The 15,788-nt window shown below is 42.4% G+C and overlaps 1 pseudogene; it reads left to right on the top strand.

Moving 5' to 3' along the window:
• Positions 1-8,362: 8,362 nt before the first annotated feature.
• LOC109445263 (kallikrein-1 pseudogene) lies at positions 8,363-15,312 on the top strand (annotated as a pseudogene).
• The last annotated feature ends 476 nt before the right edge of the window (positions 15,313-15,788 follow it).

The raw sequence follows: 15,788 nt of genomic DNA, 5'->3' as shown, positions 1-15,788 counted from the left end.
ATTTATGGAGGCCAAGACATAAAAACAACCAAAATGTCCTTCAATAGATGATTGGATAAAGAAGATGTGGTATATATACACAATGGAATACTATTCTGCCATAAGAAAAGGTGAAATAGTGCCATTTGCGACAACATGGATGGGACTTGAGATTATTATGCTAAGTGAAATAAGTTGGGCAGAAAAAGTTGAGAACCCATACAACTTTACTCATAAATGGGATATAAAACTGAAAGCGACAAAGGAACAAGACAAACAAAGAAACAAAAACTCATAGACAGAGACAACAGTTTAGTGATTACCAGAGGGTAAGCGGGGAGGGGGGACGGTAGAAGTGGGTAAAGGGGGTCAAATATATGGTGATGGAAAGAGAATTGTGTGGTGAGCACACAATGTAATATATATATGATGTATTACAGAACTGTACACTTGAAACTTACGTAATTTTGCTAACCAATGTCACCCCAATACATTTAATTTAAAAAAAGAAAGAAAGAATTACCTCCCTTGACCAATTGGCTTGCTGAAGGTGGCCCTAGTGGCTTTGGAGCTCTGAACTTTTGCAAGGGGTTGATACATTCAGAGGTAACCAGCAGCATCCTGAACCCAGTAGGACAGATTCATTTAAAAGACAGCTTGATTAGTGAATGCTATCACAGAAGGACACACAGAATTTTATGACACAAGCCAGCCAGATGTGGGTTGGAGAACTGTCCAGAAGACTTCCTGGAGGAAGTGATATCTTAGCTGAGACCAAAGGAAAGGGTTTGGAGTTACCTAGAGAACTGCTACTCAAAGTGTCCACTAAGTCTATTTGTTAACAGCCTTCCTTGGGTAAGTACAGAAATTGAAAGTAAGCATTTAGAAATTTCTATAACAGCTGGACAAAATAATTTTATGTTTGTTGAATCTAATAATAAAAAATTGGGGAATGTCCTTTATGGATCTGTTTCAAAATGTTTAGTTTCCCTGGTAATTAACTTTATTGTATTTTATTGAAATATTAGACCAGACAGACTTTAAATAAAAAAACAAACAGATCTTTGGAGAAACACTGAGCTAGAGGTAGTGATGAGGAAAGACTTGGGAGAGATCAGTAGCATTTGTGAAGTCTTGACTGAGAGAGAGAGAGAGAGAGAGAGAGAGAGAGAGAGAGAGAGAGAGAGAGAGAGAGAGAGAAGTGATGGCCATTTTAATAAAATGCCACATGGGAGTTAGCAGACTGGAAAAACACTGACCAAAATATTACAAGTTGATTACATCTGGATGGTGGCATTTTAAGGGATTTTCATGTCCTTAATTTTAAGCTTCTTCACTGTAATGAATCCTGTAGTGAACATGTTTTGGTTTTGCCTTCTAGGGGAAAGTCTCCCCAATATCCTTCTGGGATATCTCTGCTCTCCAGATGTGTATGGTCTTGAAGGGACCATCCACTGAGTGCCCTGCTCTCCCAAGTCAAAGAGTGGGTACAGGACTCAAGCTAGTCCAGTGGTCTCTCTCCCTGGGATTTGCAAGAACAGAAGAGTGTTGGGACTCCTTCAGCCCGCCATGACAGTCTATTTGGTCCCGATACCAAGAGCTCTGAGCTTCTCTGGTTTCTGTGAGGTACAAGCCTGAGTCTTCAGTGTTTCCTCTGTGCTGCCTCATTCCCTTTAGACATATTCACTTCTGTTCAAGTTAGTAGAATCTGTTTCTTTACTTGCAATCAAAGAATGCTGTCTGTTAAACATGTATGTATCATCTTTGTGATTAAAAAAAGAATTATGAAAGTAAAGCCTCTAGGGATTGATGGATAGCATTGAGGAATGGTGAAAAGCATGGGTTCCAGAGTTAGAAGGCAAGCCTCAAATCCTCCTCCAACCACTTACCAACTATGTGGTTTTAGGCAAATTTCTAATCCTGCTCTGTGTCTCAGTTTCCTCCTTGTAAAGAGAGAATGATAAAAACAATTACCTCAGGATTATGGTGAGGATTAAAATGAGGTAATATATGTAGTGCTCAGAACAGTGCCTGGCACACAAGGAGTATGCAACCATTGGCTAGTCTTGTTTTGTAGATAGAACCCTGGACCTGCATACAGTACAGCTCAGGACACCGGATTATTTCTTTGTCAGTTCTGTCTTGGGAGTTCATTAGTTCCTACTCGAGGACTCTAGCAGTTGAGAGATTCATTCACTCACTCCATCTCTACTTTCTTCAGATTTGTTCCCTTTACTTGGCCCTTACTCTCCGGCTATATTTTATATTCAAATCCTGAGAGGAAAAGGCTCTGACTGGTCCAGTGCATTTCCATCATTATCCCTATTGGACAAACGCTGTTGCCAGGCCAGCCTATAGATTAGCCGCACTTGGGGCAGGGCCTCTCCTTGTTTAATCAGCTCCTCACTTGCTGCAGAGTTCATCAGTGATGAGTAGAGAACCACCTTGGTCTACCTTCCTCATTACCTGAGCACATTGGTGGGCAACTACGTCATTTCAAGAACCCAGAAGGCCTTGCTTTCCCATTGCAGCAACATTACCACCCCCCACACCCCCGCCCCAAGAAGCCCTCCCACTTTGTTCTGGTTCCTCAGGTACTGCCCAGAATTGTCAGAGGGAGCCAACAGTGGTGTCTGAAAGCCCAATTCCAAGAGTTTTTTCCAACACTTATAGAAAGCACTGAGGGCAGGGATGTTTCTCTATCTTCTCTTTTTTGTGTAGCTGCAGGCATATTATGTCATGGGGAAACTTTTCAAACATACTCACAGGGAGAATGAGCTCTCATGTGGAAAATAATGTGCTTATAAGGAGTTCCAATTTTCTCCATTTACTCAATTTAGCTGCCATAGTGTACTGAAGGTTGGGTAGTTTTATAAAATGGCTAAGAAGACGAGTTCAGGAATCTTGAGAGAAGATCATATCCGGACTTCCTTCTGATAGTTGCAGATGTTAAGATGTCTGTGATTTCTCAGACCCTAAGTGAAGCAGACACATGGCAGCACCTGCCTGATAGAATTCTTTCAGTGTTGGGACATCTGGGGCTGGAATCTGCTGACACCACATAAATTTCTTCACAGTATAAAGCTCTCCCATCCTGGGGAGTACTTAAAAGGAATAAAGATCAGGAAGCCGGATAAAATGTGGGCTCCAGCTTTTGCTAGCCAGGCCCGGAAGAGGGAGCAAGCAGAAATAGAGCCTAAAACAGAGGAAGCCCATTATAATGGACTTACAAGGGAACAGGACTAGTATCTGGATAATGGACTAAAGCGTTAGTCCATCCAACTGTTGGGGACTTGATTCCGATATAACAAACCCCATGTAACAGTCTGCATTATTATATGTTTCTGCTGTTCAAGAATTAAGGGGTTGAAAATTAAAAGCCCCGTTTTTGTTTGTTTGTTTTTCATTTAGGGATAATCTTACAGCTTCATTAAGTTTTTGCATGGAAGGAGCTCCTATGAAGGTGGGGAGAAAAATCTGTGTACTTCCCACATAGCACCTGGAGAAGGAGAGATGGAAAGTTTGACATGGAAAAATGGCGGTTTGGAAAAAGGTGTGTTGGAGCCACGGGGTGAGGGTTATGTCAAAGTCATGGGGACACCCAGGTGGGAACACAAGCCTACCTCCCTATTTCCTAGGGGGGAAATATCAGAATGAAAAAAGTACACAAAGTTAGCTTTTGTAAGTTATAAAATGTGTGATTCTGTTCTAATTTTTTCTGTAACAATGTAAGAATCATAAAGATCTCTCAAGATAGAAAGTAAAATCAAAGAAATCATGTGCTCTCTCTCAGCTACCCAAATATCTATGCCTACAGTTACATCTGCCCTCCTTCCAGTAGCACCTATAATACTCCACTTGCACCCATCTCTTCATGGCCCCATGATCAAGCCAAGGTTTTCCATACATTTTCCCCTTCAGTCTATACTGTTCCTTCTTCCGGGAATACTTTTCCCTATCTTTTCCATCTGTCAAACTCCTACTCACCCCCTCCAACCTCAGCTCAATATTTAGTTTCTCTGGGGAATGTCTTCTGACTGTTCTTTCTCTACGTGTAGTGGATACTGCTAGCTGTCCCCTAAAATCCATTCTCCCTTTCTTTAATACAAAGAGAGAGGTAACTCAACATCTGGCAGCCCAGCCAGAAACTAACGTTCCCAGCTCCACCCAGCTTGCAGCTATATGTGACCATGTGGAGAATGTGAGTTGATGTGATTTGTGCCCCTTCCGGGCCTTAATGCATTGTTCCTCTATGATCTAGCCCTTCATGTGGTCTGGAACACGAATGCACCATGACCCAGCTTTGAGCATTGCATCAGTGAGCTATCTCTATTGAAATAAAACATCCAAAGCTCAAGCTTAAAACAACAATCATTTGATCTCTCGGAGAGTTGGTTAGGTGGCTTTATTTCAAGCTATGGGTCTGGCAGGGCCTGACCCCTTGCTGAGGATGAGCTCGGGTCTGCCCCACAGTGTTCACTTTGATGTCCAGGCTGGGGGGACCCCAGCTACCTAGGGGAAACTCTTATCATCATGGCACAGGTGCAAAAGGGCAAGCCTAGCCATGCAAGCACATTTCAATTTCCTGCTTGAGCCACACCTACCAACATTCTAACCTTAGCCAAAGCAAGTCACATGATAGAGTCAAAATTCAAGGGGAGGGGAGAATACACCTCCCATCGAGGTTTGGGGGAAGTAGGAATTGAATCGACTTCAACCATGCAAACAAGGATAAAGTTCTAGGATGGAAGGAACCTGGATGCCTCAGTGACCATGTAGAGCAGAGCATTTTGTCTACCTGCTCCACTGTTATGTGCCATCAATACATTCATTGCTTCTTTAAGTCATAGAATTGCTGAGTCTATTTGTTACAGCTGCTTAGCCTTTTACCCCAATATAGCACACTCTCCACTATAACATTTATATATTATTTGTTTTTTCTTTTGTTTATTTGTTTTTATTTCCCCATTAGAGTTTCCTGAAATCAATCATTATGGCTTAAATAAGTTTTGAATCTCTACCACCTAGCCCAGGATCTATAATAAAGTGAGTGTTCAATGAAGGATTGCTAAATGATTAAATGAATTTCCTATAATTCTGTTATTTTCATCCAGAAAACAAATGTGTTTAAAAAGGATTGCCTACGGTAGCTATGAAACTAACAAAAGCACATTACAGGCCCTAGATGATAACTTCCTTAAAATGTGCTGATATGAAGAAATATCATTCTCCCAAGGAAAATGGCTTTAGGAGGACATTCATTCATTTATCTAGTGATCGTATGAATACTTACTTAGTGTATGCTATATGTCAGGTACCAATTAGGTGATGAGAATATAGCAGCGAATGTAAAGGATCAAACTCCTTACCCTCAGAGAACCTCCATTCAGTGGGAGGAAGAGAGAGAGAAAATAAACAAGTCAGTCAGTCAAAGATAAAGTAGAGCAATGGAGTCGCTCAGACATTGGGAAGGATGGAACAAAGACCTAACTAAAGAGATGATGGGGTAAATATGTAGCTACCTGGGAGAGAGCTTCTGCATAGGGAAAGGGTCAAGTATAAAGTAGCCCTGGAGTTGGGCACCTCCCTGGTGTGATCAAGGAACAGCAAGGATGCCAGTGTGGCTGAGGCAGGGCACGCAAGGGGGAGACTGGCAGAAAATGTCCTCAGATGCTGTATTTACCGAAGAAGACAGCAAAAGTCCAAATAGGTTTGACCGTCTGTGTGTCCTTATAGCCTATGTAGTCAATAATTGTCCAAACCACAAGTTTCTATGGCTGTCCAAGGTTGTGAAATCCATACTGTTGAAGTGGCACGTGGTGCCTTTGCCCAGGTAACTTTGTGACTGATGAGAGCCGTTTTCAGCAGCCAGGTACTCAAAGCTCAAACCACTTATATGCTTGGTCTCACGTGTCTATGTTCGTTCTCCAGAGTGATTATGGAAAATCAACATCAATGCTCAGTCAACATCAAGTCCAAGATGGCCCTTTACGGATGATTCTCAGGAGCTTCCCAACAGGCATCCGTGTCGCTTCTCCATTGCAGATGCGGATGGGACTGAAAGGCAGAGGCTGGATTGTGTGGGGCAGATCCCACCCAGCCTCTCTAAGTCATATGGGCCACACGTGTCTTCACTTATGTTCCAAGCCCATGTGCCCCTCTCTGCCCCACCCTTGCTCCTACCACATTCCTCTTTCTTTTTAAGGAAAAGCTGTAGCCATATTTTAACTGGTGCTTTTCTTGTGGAGAGGTGATCAGGCGAGAAAACATTTCAAACGGAATGAACAAAATCGAGAGCTGCTGAACATACTGTCTTAAAGCAACCTCTTGGGACCTATTAACTGACTAGAAAGGAAGGAAATTAGGGCTGGGGAAGTAGGGTTGAATGCAGTTTCCCTTGCCTTTTTATATATTCTAGATGGAATAGTTTTGATAGTAAAAGTGAAATGCTGTAAGGTTATTGCCTCTCAAGCCAATCCTATAAAAACATTGTCAAAACTGGTGTGTTTCAGATGTGGTAAACACCGGAGCAGAGCGGGAATTTGGGAAAGGGTGTGTCCCATTCTCTGGATTCTGACCTGTTTGTAATCTGTCGTTATGTGTTCTTCAGAATTCGAACGAGACTCAGCACTTCAAACCACAGGTCTCTGGGTTCCGCAAAGGGAAATAGCCTTGTTTCTTGTGATGTATTTGTCTAGTGAATTATAATTGTGTTTGTTCTATTAAGCAGCTGAAGTTCAGCACATTTTTATTCATTTTGTACAATAGGCACTAAATGATTCTGAATGCCAGGCACCTAATCAGATTAAGAAAATCTTCATGTTGGCCAAAGGTTTATGCTTTTGTGCTACAATGAATTTCCCCATGATCTACTCTAAATAGGAAAGTCAGCATTCTTCTTTTTACCCATCTCAAGGAAGGAGGCAAAGCAACCCAAGACTTTCAGAGAAGACCCTTCTTTATACAAGGCCTTATCAGATGACCCCTTACCACCACCTTGGTCTTTTATATTAAGGCTGTGGGTGGGGAGAATGGGCCCAATTACGTAGGATTAAAATGAAAATTCAATGTAAAGATCAGCTGACTTATTTCATGGTCTTTTTTTTTTTTCTTTTTTTTTTAGCAGCCAAATTATATCTTGATATGACCAAACAGGGCTTGGCTCTCAAGCAGGCTGGATGCGGATGCAGGTTGTGGCAGAATAACCATTCTACCCACCCCACTGAGAAGCTAAACCTTTAATCACATTCCAGAGGAAAGTCAGTTCTAACCCAAAGCTATCGAACCTAAGAAACCAGATGAGCGGGACTAGCATCAGTAACCTCAATTCTTGCCCTGATCATACATGAAAGTTGCACTTAGGAATTTGTCATATCAGAAAAAAACAATAGATCTAAGGTCACAAAATGTTAGTGATGTCAAATTCAAGGAAGATTTCACAGGAAGACAAAAAAGATATTCATCTAACACCACACACTAAAACCTTCACAAAAGCCTTTTCTAAACACCCATAATTTTCTCAATTTTTTCCTCAGTGGGTCATCATTTCACTTTCCCTTCTTTCTCTTTTTCCTTACACAGCTTCTAAAACTCCAGAGAAAGTCAGTTCTGCCTATCTCACTTAGCAAAATAAAATCATTATGGTATATCCATACAATGAAGTATTATTCAGCCATAAAAAAGAATGAAATACTGATACATGTTATAACATGGATATATCTTGAAAACATTATGTTAAGTGAAAGAAACCAGATACAAAATGTCAAAACAAACATTGTTATGCTTCCATTTTTATGAAATTTCCAAAACAGGTAGATTTGTAGAGACAGAAAAAAGACTGGTGGTTACTAGAGGCTGGAGGGAGGAGGCAATGGAGTGATTGCTTAATAAGTACAGGGTTTCCTTTGGGGGTGATGAAATGTTTTGGAGCTAGACAGAGATGGTGGCTGTAAACCATTGTGGATGTACTAAGTGCCACTGAATTGTCCACTTAAAATAGTTAATTTTATGTTATATGAATTTCATCTCAATAAATAAATAAAAGCATGGCAGTAAGTTCCCCCAACATGTTCATTAGAAAATAGCCTAACAAATACATATTCATACTCAACCATGCGCTTGTCTCCCCACTCCAGAGAGCTTATGAAAGTATGTTCTCAACAAAACTGGTAAGCTAAGGCTTACCAGTGGCTAAAAAAATTAGATTTTACTTTCCTCATTCACCCAAGAAAATATCCTAGACAGAGAAGGTCCACGCAGAGTAGGCTCTGTTGAAACCCCCATGTGCTGGACCATGAGACTTCTACGGGATTTGCCCAAGTCCAGAGGAGGAAGTGAGGATGAGCCACGCTGAGACACTAAGATGAGTCCCTTCAGTGGGACCATGAATCGAATGGCAGGATTGGAGAACTGTGCTTATCTTGGGCCATCAGCACCAGACAAGGACTCCCGCTATGGTGGGTAAGGTGGTGAGGCAGCTAAGATTGAGGGAGAGGAAAAGGACCGGTCTGTGTTACTTTGTAAACCATACCTCAGCCAAGCCAGTCTAGGGTCATCCTTCCTATATTAAAATCATTATAGGTATTCTATACATGCAACTGTTTCTATGATTTTGAATTTAGTTTGTGTTTATTTTTTTGTTCCTTGGTAAAGTTCCTTTTGAAAAATTCCAATTTTTTTTTCCTCAGATTTATGTCATACTGCCTATCTTTGGCTATTTTACTGCTAGAGACAGATTTCAGGGACCAGGTGGCATTGTTCCATTCCTTGATCAGAGTACATGGAGAGCAGGGTTGATGGTGGGAAGTAATAACACCAGCTCATATTGTATAGCATGTTCCATATTTTATCACATTTAACATTTACAACACTATAAAACAAATATACTTGTTCCCATTTTCGAAATAAGGCAACTAAACTTAGATTTAGTAGAATTTAGAATAAAATGACTCATTGATGCCAGGTAAAATCCAGGGACCCAAAAGGTGAAACCCAAAAGGAGGTGTTATGGGGCTGGCCCCGTGGCTCAGGCTGTTAGAGCCCCATGCTCCTAACTCCGAAAGCTGTCAGTTCGATTCCCACATGGGCCAGTGGGCTCTCAGCCACAAGGTTGCCAGTTCAATTCCTCGAGTCCCACAAGGGATGGTGGGCTCTGCTCCCTGAAACTAAGATTGAACACGGCACCTTGAGCTGAGCTGCAGCTGAGCTCATGGATGGCTCAGTTGGTTGGAGCCTGTCCTCTCAACCACAAAGTTGCCGGTTCGACTCCCACAAGGGATGGTGGGCTGCGCCCCCGGCAACTAGCAATGGCAACTGGACCTGGAGCCGAGCTGCGCCCTCCACAACTAAGACTGAAAGGACAACAACTTGAAGCTGAACGGCACCCTCCACAACTAAGATTGAAAGGACAACAACTTGACTTGGGAAAAAAAAAAAAAGTCCTGGAAGTACACACTGTTCCCCAATAAAATCCTGTTCCCCTTCCCCAATAAAATCTTTAAAAAAAAACAAAACAAGGAGGTGTTATGAATTGAATTGTGTGCCCACAAAAAAGATATGTTGGAGTCCTAACCCCACTACCTTACAATGTGCCTGTATTTAGGGATAAGTTTTTTACAGAGATGACATTACATTAAAATGAGTTGAATGAGGGTGTTAGGGTTTCAACATGAATTTGGGGGGAACATGATACATGGTAAAATAATATTTTGGTTATTTGGGGTTAAATAAAATATATTATCAAATTTTAAATTAAAAAGGAAAGATGGGAATATTCAATGCACTTTAACTCCTCACAAATTTGCCCAGGGTCTAACCTTTAGTTTCTCCATCCCCCACTCTCCTCTACCATCCCTGGCCAGAACCAAGGCTGTTAATGGGAAATCCCAGGATCTCTGGGTAGTCATTTTGAAGAGCGCATAGGGAAAGGAGGCCAGGAAGAAAGTCCCAGTAGTGGTGCTACTGTGGGACTTCTATTACACTGTTTTGTACACCTGAAACTAATAAATAAATAAGTAAATAAATAGAAAGAAAGAAAGAAAGAAAGAAAGAAAGAAAGAAAGAAAGAAAGAAAGGAGGAAAGAAAGAAAGAAAGAAAGAAAGAAAGAAAGAAAGAAAGAAAGAAAGAAAGAAAGAAAGAAAGAAAGAAAGAGAAGGCCAATCACCAAGCAGAAAAAAAAAGAAAAACAGAATGAGGAGACCTATCAAATCTATTTGAGCACTTATTCTGTAACCATGACCACCACGCCCCAACCAAACACACACCAACCATTTCTTCAAGTCTTGAGCAAAATCTGCCATATCCCTAAATATCTTGTTTCTTTAAAGCAACCAGGGAAAGGGCCTAGTCCGCATGAACCTGAGAGGAGAGAGCAGCCATAAGGTGGGATGTTCATGAGCCCAAGGCCAACAGAAGGAGGCATGTGGACACACTAGTGACCTCTATAGCCCTGGGAGTTTGCAAAGATCTTGGGGGAGGGCGTCTGACTTCCCACAGGATGTGTGATAGGGGACTTGAGCTAATTTTATTTAGATTTCACAGGACAGGGTGACGTCAACTGACATCTGGGTTACACTTGTTATCAAGGAGTTGAAATGAAGACACAGGAGGCATGCTTATCAAATTTGTAGAGGACAGGAAGCTGAAAGGAACAGCAAATACATAATTAGAATCCACAAAAGTCTCAACAAGCTAGAATGCCAGACTGAATTTAATAAGAGGAAACTTAATAAGGATGAAGGGAATGTCCTGCTCTTGGGATTAAAAATAAAATAAAATAAAACAAACTGTCTGTGCAAAACACATGGAAAAGGCTCAGGGGGTTGACTCAGGGGAAAATCCCCCAAAGCAATGGGATCTGAACCTGTTCTAGTAAAAAACAAAAACAAAACAACAACAACAAAAACACCAAAAAAACAAACAAACAAAAGAAAACGTGCAAAGGAGGAAACAGGCAATCAGGTTCATTCTTCCTGGTTAGACCCTTGGCATGTCAACTTCAGGTCTGCTCACTGGACACTAGGAAGAATGCGAACTGGAGTGCCTACAGAGAATGAGTGACCAGGGATCCCCAAACCACATAAGGCAGGAACAATGCTGTTTAGCTGGAGAGGTGAGACTTCTCTACAAGCATCTAAAAATTTTCCACATGAGAAAGGAGTTGGGCTTGTATGGCTCTGAAGAGTGAAATTAGGACAGTGGGTAGCTGCTTCAGGGAGAAACTGGAATAATGTATAATGAAGAAAATAAATGTATCCATTAGGACTGTAAGTAACAGAAAACCTGACTAATAATGGCTTCAACAACAAAATTCTTTGCGTTATTTTTTTTTGTTGTTAAAGCCTAGAGGTAGCCTGTGGTGAAGACCTCAGGCTTTTCCTGTGTTCTTCTCCACCCTCCTCAGAGTGTTGGTTTCATCTTCCTATCTTTTGCCTCATGGTCACAAGATGGCTGCCAAAGCTCTAAAAACACAAATCAGCATCAAAGCAAGGGAGGAGGGTGATGATGAGGGGGCAGCCAATGTAGCAAAGAGGAGGGCCTTTTCCTTAACCGTGCTATGCTTTTGTCAGAAAAGGAAATAATTTCTCAGATTTCCTCGTATACCTCATTGGTCAGACTGGATTACATGGCCAATTCTACCTGTAAGAGAGACTGGAAATGGAGTATCTAGCTTTTCCAGCCTCTCTAGTGGGCAGCAGCAAGAGAGAAGGGAATGGTGTTTTAGTAGCCTCCAGTAGTGTCTACCACAGCAAAATTGTCTGTAAATCAACTACCAGTAGATTGTCTTTGTCTTTTTCATGCAAATATACATAATGTATATACAACCATATGCTCACATATGAGTTTTCACATGTGTACTCTAAATAGTTTTGTTTCCTATTTTTCTTACTTAATATTTTGAGTATCTTTCCATAACATTTTGAAATTCTTTGAAAATATTATCTTTAGCAGCTAGGTAATATTTATTATATATCATTCCACATTGAACCATTGCCCTTCTCTTGGACATGTACGTTACTTCCAGTTACTAGAACTTTCTAGCCATCATCTCCAGAGACAGAAATGGTGTGTCCCAGAAGTATTCCATCACAGGAATGAAACTGATAAGACCCAGCAAGGGGAAGGGGTCATTGGCCTTGATGACATTTCAGCCCCTTCCCCTCCTCTTCGAGATGCTGCTGATCGGGTGGAAAGGGATGGAGACATGCTCAGGGAGGCCCACTGTGCCCTCTCTGCTTCATCTTTCCATTCTGCTGCCTGAGCTCACAGGCTGCATGACCTTCTTACTCTAATACCCCCAATGTCAGCCCCACACACACTCGTCACACCCTCTCTCACTGTCTGCTGTCAGCAACAACAGCCTGTATCACTCTTAACATGCTTTTAAAATTGCCTGAATGAAGACAGCAGCGCCTCTGGCTTTTATCAATGGTGCCAAACATGAGAATTAGTGTGAAGGACCCACGCCTAGGCCAGAGGGGCCAAGGATGGACAGACCACACAACACCAAGAGCTGATGACAACATTCCAGTGACGCTCCTCTGCGGCCACTTGCTGCTTTGAAGCCTATCTGTGGCTTCCCGCATGCCAGGGGGACAGGCGGGGGCAGGTGTCTTCATTATGACAGTGCGGCAAACACCACTGGGGTCCTGTAGGTGAGCTGGGTAACACAAGGAGTGAGAACTGTCATTCCCCAAGGCTAGTGTGCTAGGGGCTTACAGAGTGGTGTTGGGGACAGGAGAGACACCTGCCTTATCAATGAAGCGTTTGATGTCAGCCTTTGCTATATATAGTTATGCTTCAAGGGATGTGATCTGACCGAGGTCTAAATGAATCTAAATTTGCCTTCCACTGAACTGATAAATATTCATTCTCTCCAACGAGGTCAATATGCCAAGCCTACAATTAAAAAAACTAGAATTCAAAACCAACTTTTAAAGACGCAACATCTTGTAAGCTGACCACTCAATGACAAAAAAAAAAAAAAATAGGGACTAACAACTTTGCCAGTTTATTCTCAGATATGTGGAACTTAGCACATTTCTCCAGTACCTTGCTCTTTTAAGGGCTTTTAGGGAATAAATATTTAAAGGTCAAATAATTTCTGTAGACTTTAGTGATATCACATCGTTAGCACTGAGCACAAAACAACCTAGTAAGAAAAGCTGAAATAATTTGTCCTGTTTTCTAAAAATGGCACTCTGATTGCTTGCTGGTTGTGTGGAATTGGAAAGGTCACACAATTTGCAAGGATCAGCAATCCCAAAAGTTATTTTCTTGCCTATGAAGATATTGTCTCTTCCAGGAACACCACACAGCAGTCATATCTGCACCACCAGCTCACCAGGGGCAGAATAAAGGCTGGAGCAGCGGATCTGAGCTGGAGAAGTCATTGATGTCTCAGCTCTGCCACCAACTGCCTCCACACCATGTCTCTTAATTTCTCCAAGAATTAAATTCCTGTAAGTTTTTATGGGGGTCCACGAATCTCACCACCAGAAGGAATCTTGAAAAGTATTTTCTACTAATAGCTGCCCCTTTCCCACTAGGTTAATATCAAAGGAATCCTCTTTAATTTTATTAAATCAACTAAATAACCCTCTTAATAGTATTTTGCCTTTGGATTAGGAACAATAAGTCTCATTCTGTTAAGCACAAGTCTCTTAAAATTCTATTGAGTCTAAGTCTTAGAACAGAACAAAATGTGTCTAATCTTGATGAAGCACTAGTTTGAGAAGGTGTTGTATATCCTGCTTATATTCTCTATTGCAACCCTCATAAGATGCAGGACACTGTGTAAGGCAACCTGCTGGTTTATAGAACTGTGTAGGCCATGTCCCTGGTCTCCAGGAACTTTCAACATGGAGGAGAAACCAGCTGGACAAATGATGACTATAGATATTAAGAGAGAAAGGAAAAAGGATGCATAGGTTACACATAAAATATGCAAAGCTATAGTAGACACATCTGGGATATCTGTCCAGCTCACAGTGATCTCCTTTCTCTGAGAACTGCCCCTTCCCTCAGATACTGCACCTGGCAGCCATGTTTGCACACTACCACCCACCTCCTACCTCAGCCACAGCTGATTGGACCAGGAATGGATACCTGCCCAAGCTCAGCCAAATTCTCTCTCCTGGGAAGTTAGAATTGTGATTCAGAGAACCTGCAAACTCAGACAATTTAGGGTGACTATACCTCTGTAAAATAAGGAGGACAAAAGAGAACAGAGAGGAGCAGCCCCCACCCCAAGAGACTGAAAAGATGGCTGCCTTGGTCACTAATGGCTTCGCCCTTTCTAGTTCTAGGCCCTCATGGACATTCCTATCTTCCTGAAACATCCTTGTTTCCTATGAGAAATTCCCCCTTTCTCCTTGAGCCGCTCAGGGCTGTTATTTATATTCAAAACAGCCTTGATTTGTCTGTTTTCTCTGTCTTTTCTCCTCCTCATCCTGCCTCCTTTCTGCTCCATCTTTCTGTTCTCCCCTCTACCTTTCTCATTTCCTGTATCTTTTTAAACTCTCTCTTTTTCACTGCCTTTCTCTTTGTCTCTGGATTTGCCTTTTCCACTGTCATCATTCTTTTGCTTTCTCACTGTCTCTATTTCTCCATGATTCTGAACCTTTTGTGCTCAGTTTTTTCCTTGTTTCTCTTTCTCTCCTTTGGGACCCACCTCCATGCTGCCCTGCCCCTTCTCCTTTTCCCCTCCTCTCTCCTCATTCCCTTGGTCCCTCTCTCTCCCCAGTAATTACCAGCTCTGGCTGGGTCGCCACAACCGGTTTGAGAATGAAGACACAGCACAGTTCGCCCAGGTCAGTAAGAGCTTCTCACACATTCAATTCAACTTGAGCCTCCTGAAGAACCACACCACCTATCCAGAAGACAACTACAGCTACGACCTCTTGCTGCTCCACCTGGCAGGGCCCGCCCACATAACAGACACTGTGAAGGTCCTGGGCCTGCCCACCCAGGACCCCCGCCTGGGGAGCACCTGTTATGCCTTTGGCTGTGGCAACATCAAACTAGACCCACTTGTAGTTGAGTCCCCAGATGAGCTCCAGGGTGTGGACCTCAAGCTCCTGCCCAACGATGTGTGTGCCAAAGTCCACCCCCAGAAGGGGACAGACGTCATGCTGTGTGCTGGACACTTGCAGGGTGGCAAGGACACCTGTGTGGGTGACTCAGGGGGCCCACTGATCTGTGGTGTGTTTCAAGGAGTCACATCTTGGGGACACACCCCGTGTGGCCAAACCCATATGCCCAGCGTCTTTACCAAACTTCTGTCCTTCCTGGACTGGATCAAGGAGACCATGGCAGCCAACCCTTGTCCCTGACCCCCAGTAAAACTAAATATGCATCAAATTTGCATCAAAACAAAAACCACACAAACAAAAAAACAGCCTCGATGAGGACTTGAATACTAACATGTCCCTCATATTAAAAAGATATAGGTAAGCCAAAATAGCCAATAATCCGAAAGCCACTCTGGCTTCTGGAGGACATTGTGAAATGAATATGTTTAAATTGCTGGCATTTATAACATCTCAAATGAAAGTATAAGCCCACAATAATGTAAACTTGATTGGCAGAGAACGGCAAAGCCTGTCTGTTTTCTTCATCCTGACCTTCTCTGCTCTTCTCTGCTCTCTGGTCCTTGTAGGACGCGGAAGAATTGCTTCTTCCCGTCACCCCACCTCATCTCCCTAGCATGCCCACAACTGCCTCCATTATGCCCAGCTTAGTGCCTCACATCTTTTGGGGGAGGTAACTTTTTAAGGTCCCTTCCAACAAGCAAAAGAGATGGCAGCCT

Source organism: Rhinolophus sinicus, chromosome 17 (genome assembly GCF_057876585.1).
Source record: "Rhinolophus sinicus isolate RSI-liver-muscle chromosome 17, RSI-T2T, whole genome shotgun sequence".
Classification (NCBI taxonomy): Eukaryota; Metazoa; Chordata; class Mammalia; order Chiroptera; family Rhinolophidae; genus Rhinolophus; species Rhinolophus sinicus.
The sequence above is the reverse complement of the archived record's forward strand: the minus strand, read 5'-3'. Positions and strand labels throughout refer to the sequence as shown.